We start from the raw sequence: 7,182 nt of genomic DNA on the forward strand, positions 1-7,182 counted from the left end.
GAGCATTTGTTGAAAATTTTTCGAAGGAGGATAATTCAAGAACCGGTTGACGGATTGTCGTGATTTTTGGTATGTAGGTAGTTGAAGTGATGCTTGACATGATCAGATGACAATTATGCAAATCAGGAGCTAATTTGCATAATTAATGAGGAAATTCTATAAATCTGCTTTGTTTGATAATAGACCTATGAAACACTTGTGACATTTGTGAGAACGAGAAAAAACATCTGAGGATATAGATTATGTAAATGAGGACCTAATTTGCATAATAAATGGCAAATTTTTATAATTTCATAGTTGTAACTGCTGGGAATTTCATACTTGCCACATTTGGAAGTTAAGTGAAGGTGAACATCAACAAACATAATTTATTCAATCATGGCCTCATTTGCATAATTTATGAGGAAGTGCTATAATAGCATTTTTGTTAAGATAAGGCTGTCATTGGGTGTAGAATATGATCAACTGATAAAATCCATGCAAATGGGGTTCTTATTTACAAAATCAATGATTTAAATTGTATAATTTGTCAACCACAAGGGTTAACATCATTTGGCGAAGGTATGAGATCGTGGAACTCTTGTTACGCATTTTATTCACGGAGTATGACTTAAACGGCTTTACGCGCAGCTGAAAACAGCATAATTGATCTTTAGAGTAATTCATTTTAACGTATTAACACTTTTTTATCAAAATTGTCCGGGGCTATTTTGCATATAAGTCAATATTTTTAAACTGTGGTGATTTTTTAACGAAAAATGACAGAAAAATAGCTGTTTCTGTCGTTTTTGGCCCAAAAAAAAACAATGTAACTGTCATTTAAAACAAAACAGCCTCGGACAAAAGTAACAAATAGGGGGTTGGCTTTCTACTTGTAAAATATCATGATGAAAGGTGTTGTTACCGCTTGCACGTAAAACCATGAAGTAAACAGCTTTTTTAACCAAAATGTTGATTTTTAACCCAAAAATTCAGAAGTAGTAAAAACAAAACAAAAACTTTATTCAATGTGTTTCAAGTACTAATAGAACTGTGTGAAGTTTAGTTGTGGTGCGACCAAGCTATCAAAAGTTACAGGCATATGTATGAAATACTACTCATAGTATGCCATAGGCTGCCTTAACCCAACCGAGCATCTGACTCTACATCAGGAAGATGTGCAAGGCGCGCAAATTCACATTTGTAACAGGTCCACTCAAGGGTTTCATACCTAAGGTATGTTTGAAAAAACAGTTTTGATATACCTGCACATGTAGGATGAAACCATTTGGTACATACCTCACACTCTATTCCTGTCCTGACTCCTTTTTGGCATACTGCACATGGGTCTTTCACTTGCCTCAGCTTAGCTGGACCAGGATTTGTGGCTACATCTCCAGATAAGACAAGTAGGATATGAAAACACAGGTTAACAAAATCAACATTGGCTGAGCTACTCTGTCCTGTTGTTTTCGTGACATCAGGTATCAGTAGACTTAATACATAAGTACACTGTCTGACTGCAGAGTTGTGATCTAGACTGTAAGGCAAAGTATTATGCATGTAAGGCAAAGGGTTAAGGATGTCATGCCTTGCTATACGACTGAGCCCAGTAACAGGGCTAGAAAATGTCAGAAAACCATATGCAAAAATAACCAAATGCACTACTATAGGACTGCTCATGATTATATCAGGGTATATATAAACCGGCTTACCATATCATAAATATTAACAATAGCACTATTACGAAACATAAATTACTAATCCATGTTACGTACTAACCAATCTACAAGAGTGACAGCTTCTCCCTTGCCTGGCGATGCTCCAAGTAGTCCTGCTCAAATCAGACTGACTAACTGGCACGACTGACTAAGAGAAATTTAAAACTACCAGTTTTTGCAGACATGTGTAAAGACCTGTTTCAAACATGTTGCAATATCTTAGTAATAAACAAAACTAGAACTGCAAGGATAAAAGATAGATCTCATATAAATTGTTTTCACTTTGGTGGGTTGTTAAATGACAACAAAGGAGAATGTGCGAGCTCCTCCTATGTTGTCGTCACACAACAGGCAAATGGGGAGACCTGTTCGGACATTGCCCTTGCGCCATGGACGAAAGTGGCAAGCCTGGATCTCAATGATTGGTGGAGAGAAAACTGGTCATGGATTAAAAATACTGAACAATGAAAGTAGATTGTGTTTGATGTGACTTATTTTGACGTAGTCTCTTAACGTCTTTAGATCGTGTTCTGTCGTGTTCTGTTCTGTCAACTGTCAGAGGAAATATTGAGGTACCGCGGAACAAACACTGGTTCAGAACGACGGTTCAAAGGTTTATCTACTTTGCCGATATTCTTAAAGATTTATGAGGATAGTTCAAGGCCTATATAGATCTATAGTTGCATAAAATATATAGTGGCGATCTTGCCAGGATCACTTGCGGGCAATGGTTCTGTACCAGCAGCACGCATAGGTGGACATCTATGTGGCGTCGGGGGCATAGGTGGCGTCGGGTGGTGTAGTGGTTAGAGCAATCTACTATGAAGCGGGGAGACCCGAGTTCGATTCCGAGTCGTACCCGTGACATGTCTGAACATGCGTCCCGACGCTGTGCCCTTGGGAAAGGGCACAACGTAGGAACTTAACACGAATTTCCTCACTCCACCCAGGTGTAAATGGGTACCTAACTTCGGGAAAAGTTGGTTGGGGAAAAGTCGTATTGAGGTAACCTTGTGGCGCCGAATGACAGCCGCACAGACCCTTGCGACAGTTCCACAAAAAAACATATGTGTGTCATGTGTATTATTTGATTGTTGTAATTGTTTTGATCTGTATTGATTATTATGTGATACCCTGCATCAATTCAGCCGTATAAAGGCTGCGACTGCACGGGTACTGTTTGGAAAAAAAAATCTATTAATTAAATGTTGCTAGAATTGCTAGTAAAACAGGTTAAATCAGACTAGTTAAGATCCTTTAAAGAAGAAAGTACTTTGTGTATAGTGTATGATTCAGTGAGCTGTGTGGGTAAATAGTATGCGGCTTATAACGTACTGCACGATTCAATGGACCGTGTTCATAGAGTTTCTACGTACATGTATATACCAAGCGGCTGACGTATACAGACTTGAACAAAACATCGTTGTATACTGATAACTTTTGTACAGACCGTGCATTTTCTTGTTTGGTCGTCTTCATCTTTCCTTTCCTAGGAATATATTGTCATTCCGTACTTAGGTATTAATGCATTTTACACAACTGATGTTTGATGATATGGTAACACGGTTTTGAGCGCGACTAAAACCAAGCCTTGGGGAAGAGGACGGGGTTTGTGGTCGTTCAAAAAGTCATCGTTGCGCTCGCAGAGAATCCCGACACTCTCCGTCGGCCCGTACCGGTTGGGCATATTTGATAAACAGTGATGACAAATGCCGGATGTAGCCCTGTGCTGTGCTGACATGTGTATAGACCTGTTTCAAACAAGATGACACATACCAAGGGTGAATAACGTACTATATTTTTGTACTGCTGTTTGGTGGTTTTAACTGTCCGGACGAATATTACCGCGTACCGTCAATACGAAGTGCGCAGGTTCATATCATCCATGAAGCGTACGAGTGGCGTCGACTTGTAACTTGTTATTCCACGCTGGTTCTTCATGTCGAGGGTCATGTGCCAAAATCAACTATCCATTACTTTTTATAATACAATTTCATGTTAAATTGTCCTTACACTTTTGCCACTTTTGTAGAATTTGTAAAACGAATTACATTCACCTGACACGAGAAAACCGCTATGATGAGACGAACTAGTGAGAAATCAAAGTCGTGCCGCCAGCGTGTGCGTGGGTTGCAGTGTTTACTGACAACAGAGAAGACGAGCGATGTGACAGGCTTCTGCACAGACGAGCAACCTCAACTGGTTCGGAAATGTCGAGCTTAAAGTCTCTGATTGGTAGGAAGATGGTCTCGTGATGCTCAGAGTACGAACGAATCGGAAGAGCTAAAGTTGGAGGTGATATAACGGGCAGTACCTGACACGTTGGCGTATTTCGACATCGTCTCTTGACGACCTTACATCGTGGTCTGTCAACTGAAAGAAGAAAGGTTAGGCGCCGCAGATCTGACTCTGGTTCAGAACGCGGCCTTACATTTTTAACTGCTATCCCGGCTATCTTAGCGCACGGTAAGAAACGCACAAGTTCGCTCTGACTTGCAAAGTATCATTTGCCAGTGTCTGTTAAGTTTTATTGTTATTTTCATGTTTATTTTGAGGCTGGTTAGACAAAAGTCACTTATTGCGTAGAATATATGCTACGCTTTTTTCTCATAACATGGAGCTTCATGTGATCGATAGGGTTAGTGTGTGTAACTTCAGAAGGCCGAGGTATAATATTGTGTTGATTTTGTAGGTGGGTGGACCTTGATTAGACCTCAAAATGATTACATTTATGGCAACCTGTTTTAAAACGCCTTTTCAAGATATGTTATAGAGCCATGCATTTTATGGAGTAGAAAGCTGTTGTGGCGAGAAAAAGGGTAATTTGCGCGCCTGCTGCCTTCCTTGGATGTGGTAGCCGTTTCTCAGGCTCCCTCTCCGGAACCGAACCCTGATTCCCCGTCACCCGTTGCCACCATGGTAGGCACAGAACCTACCATCGAAAGTTGATAGGGCAGACATTCGAATGATCTGTCGCCGGTGCGAAGACCGTGCGATCGGCTGGGTTATCCAGAGTCACCAAAGGGACCGGGGCGAACCCCGGGTTGGTCTTGGTCTGATAAATACACGCCAGACCGTGAGGTCGGCGCTTCTTCCGCATGTATTAGCTCTATAATTACCACAGTTATCCATGTAGGATGTGACGATCAAAGGAACCATAACTGATTTAATGAGCCATTCGCAGTTTCACTGAGACAGTTTAAACTTGCACGTGCATTGCTTAATCTTTAAGACAAGCATATGACTACTGGCAGGGTCAACCAGGTAGCGAGGACGCGAGGGGCGGGCGAGCTAGCGGTCCCGCCGGGAGCGGATGGAGGGTCCCTGGCCCCGCAAGCGGGCGGTCCGCTCTCCACTCCACCGTCAATGCCGTTAAAGTGGGAACGCGCCGTAGAGCTGAGCGCGAACCCTCGGCAGCCTGAGCGCAGAACTCCCGGCCACACCTGACCGTTGCTTCCCTTCAACGCCTGAGCCGTCCCGTCAGGAACGATCCCGCACTATGTCTGGCGATGCCCCCGGCGCTGTTTCCGGACGCCCTCGGCACGGCCGACCTCGCCCGCAGTAGCGGAGGAACGGCCGCCTTCCGAGCCGGTTGTTGACCTCTGGCTGCCCTCGCGGGGAGTGGCAGCCTGCCCGGCGGGGTAGCAAAACGACTGGAGAGAGAGTGCGCGATTGCTCGCCGTCGATTCCCGAGCTAGTCAAAAACGACCACTCTCTCAAGGTAGGTCGACCAACCTATGACATGGTCAGACACCTGTAAAGGACCATTTTCTAAAATCCACCAAGACTCGCCCACGGGCTGGTCCTTAGGGCTCGGAGGAGACCGCCCGCGCCGAGCCGGGTCGCCCCTCCCGGTCCCCGCCGCCGACTCCGTGCCGCGGCCGCCCCGGGCGGGGTGTCCAGGGAGTACGGGGATCCCGGCGGTGGCGCGAGGAGCGGGGTGGCCGCGGCACAGGATCGGCGGCGGGGAGCGGGAGGAGCGACCCGGTCTAGCGGGGACGGTCGCCTCCGAGCCCTGAGGACCAGCCCGTGGGCGAGTCTTGGTGGATTTTAGAAAATGGTGCCTGACCATGTCATAGGTTGGTCGACCTACCTGAGAGAGTGGTCGTTTTTTGACTAGCTCGGGAATCGACGGCGAGGCTTTTGTCCTCGGCCGCCAGACTTAATACACGGTAGATTGGAGAGGGACTACCATTGCCCACACTTCATACACTGTACATTGGAGAGTGACCACCAATGCCCATACTTAATACATTGAACATTGGAGAGGTCCCGTTTGTCGAGGCCCGGGTGTCAGGGGTGGCCTGACTCTCCAACTACATGGAATCGAGACTTGTCAGCATTCCCGTCTCTTTGATGTGGACAGGCATCCTTAATACATTGGATTGAGGCCGTACTCCCTGTCCTGCACGATAGGCGTCCATCGGCCGATCGGTCGGTCACCTTGGGACCGTATCGCAGGTCCTTCGAGTTTTCGAGGCGACGAGCTGCTCCTGCACCACACATGGCACACCCGACGTCTTTCTCGGGGACCCCCCAGTTCAGCACCAAGGACATGGCCCGCCCTCTCGCCGGTCGGCGTGCGGGCCGAAGCGCCGGGGGCTGCGCGTACCCTCCGGCTCCGCAGGGCTTCTCCGATGTCCTACGGGGAAAGAAGGGGGGCGACACTAGATTCGTGTCCGCGCAGGACCGGCGGCGGAGCGCCTGAACGGACACGAATCTTAGCTCGCGGGGATGACTTTCAATAGATCGCAGCGAAGCGGCTGCTCTACTAGGTACGACACCCCGAGCTGCATCAAAGTCGTCTACAGAGGATTCAGCGCGGAGGAGACTGCTCTGCGGATTGAGCCCGGAGTCCGACGGTATAGTCGGAGCCCCCGGATGGTCGCCGCAAGTGGCTCTGCCGGGCTACGGAACAGCCCAACGGCTGCCAATCCGACGGAGGCGCAATGCGTATCGTTGCTTTCTGGGCGGGATTCTGAGGCGTTCAGTCATAATCCCTCAGATGGTAGCCTCGCACCACCGGCTCATCTGCCGAGCGCCTGAACCAAATGTCTAAAACTGCGGTTCCTCTCGTACTGAGCAGGATTGCCATCGCAACACACTTTAACAGTAGGGTAAAACTGACCTGTCTCACGACGGTCTACAACCAGCTCACGTTCCCTATTAGCGGGTGATTTCCCGAACGCTACGTTTCTGTCCTCGCTGAGCTCGCCTTAGGACACCTGCGTTACTCTTTGGCGTCATGACAGATGTACCGCCTCAGTCAAACTCCCCGCCTGACACTGTCTTGGGAGCGGATCGCGCCCGGCTGACGACCGCGACGAGCGCGGCCGGCCGGTGCGCTTAACGCCAGAAGGGAAAGCCCGCAAGGGGCTTGCTTTCCGCCTCACCCAGTAAGTAAAGAAACAATGAGAGTAGTGGTATTTCACCGACGGCCCGAGGGCCTCTCACCTATGCTACACCTTTCATGTCCCATCAC

The 7,182-nt window shown here is 47.4% G+C and overlaps 1 protein-coding gene across 2 annotated transcripts in view; it reads left to right on the forward strand.

Annotated features, from left to right (window-relative positions):
- The first annotated feature begins 3,995 nt into the window (after positions 1-3,995).
- Positions 3,996-7,182, forward strand: part of LOC109462574 — a 53,234-nt gene continuing 50,047 nt past the window's right edge. The window contains exon 1 of one of the 2 annotated variants that reach the window (XM_019759129.1): positions 3,996-4,087. The gene's annotated coding sequence lies outside the window, so the exon portion shown is untranslated. Of the gene's footprint in view, positions 4,167-7,182 lie in introns of both variants that reach the window. The other variant, XM_019759128.1, reaches the window with a different exon arrangement.

The sequence above is a fragment of the Branchiostoma belcheri genome, unplaced genomic scaffold (assembly GCF_001625305.1).
Source record: "Branchiostoma belcheri isolate BF01 breed outbred unplaced genomic scaffold, Haploidv18h27 scaffold119, whole genome shotgun sequence".
NCBI classification, from domain to species: domain Eukaryota; kingdom Metazoa; phylum Chordata; class Leptocardii; order Amphioxiformes; family Branchiostomatidae; genus Branchiostoma; species Branchiostoma belcheri.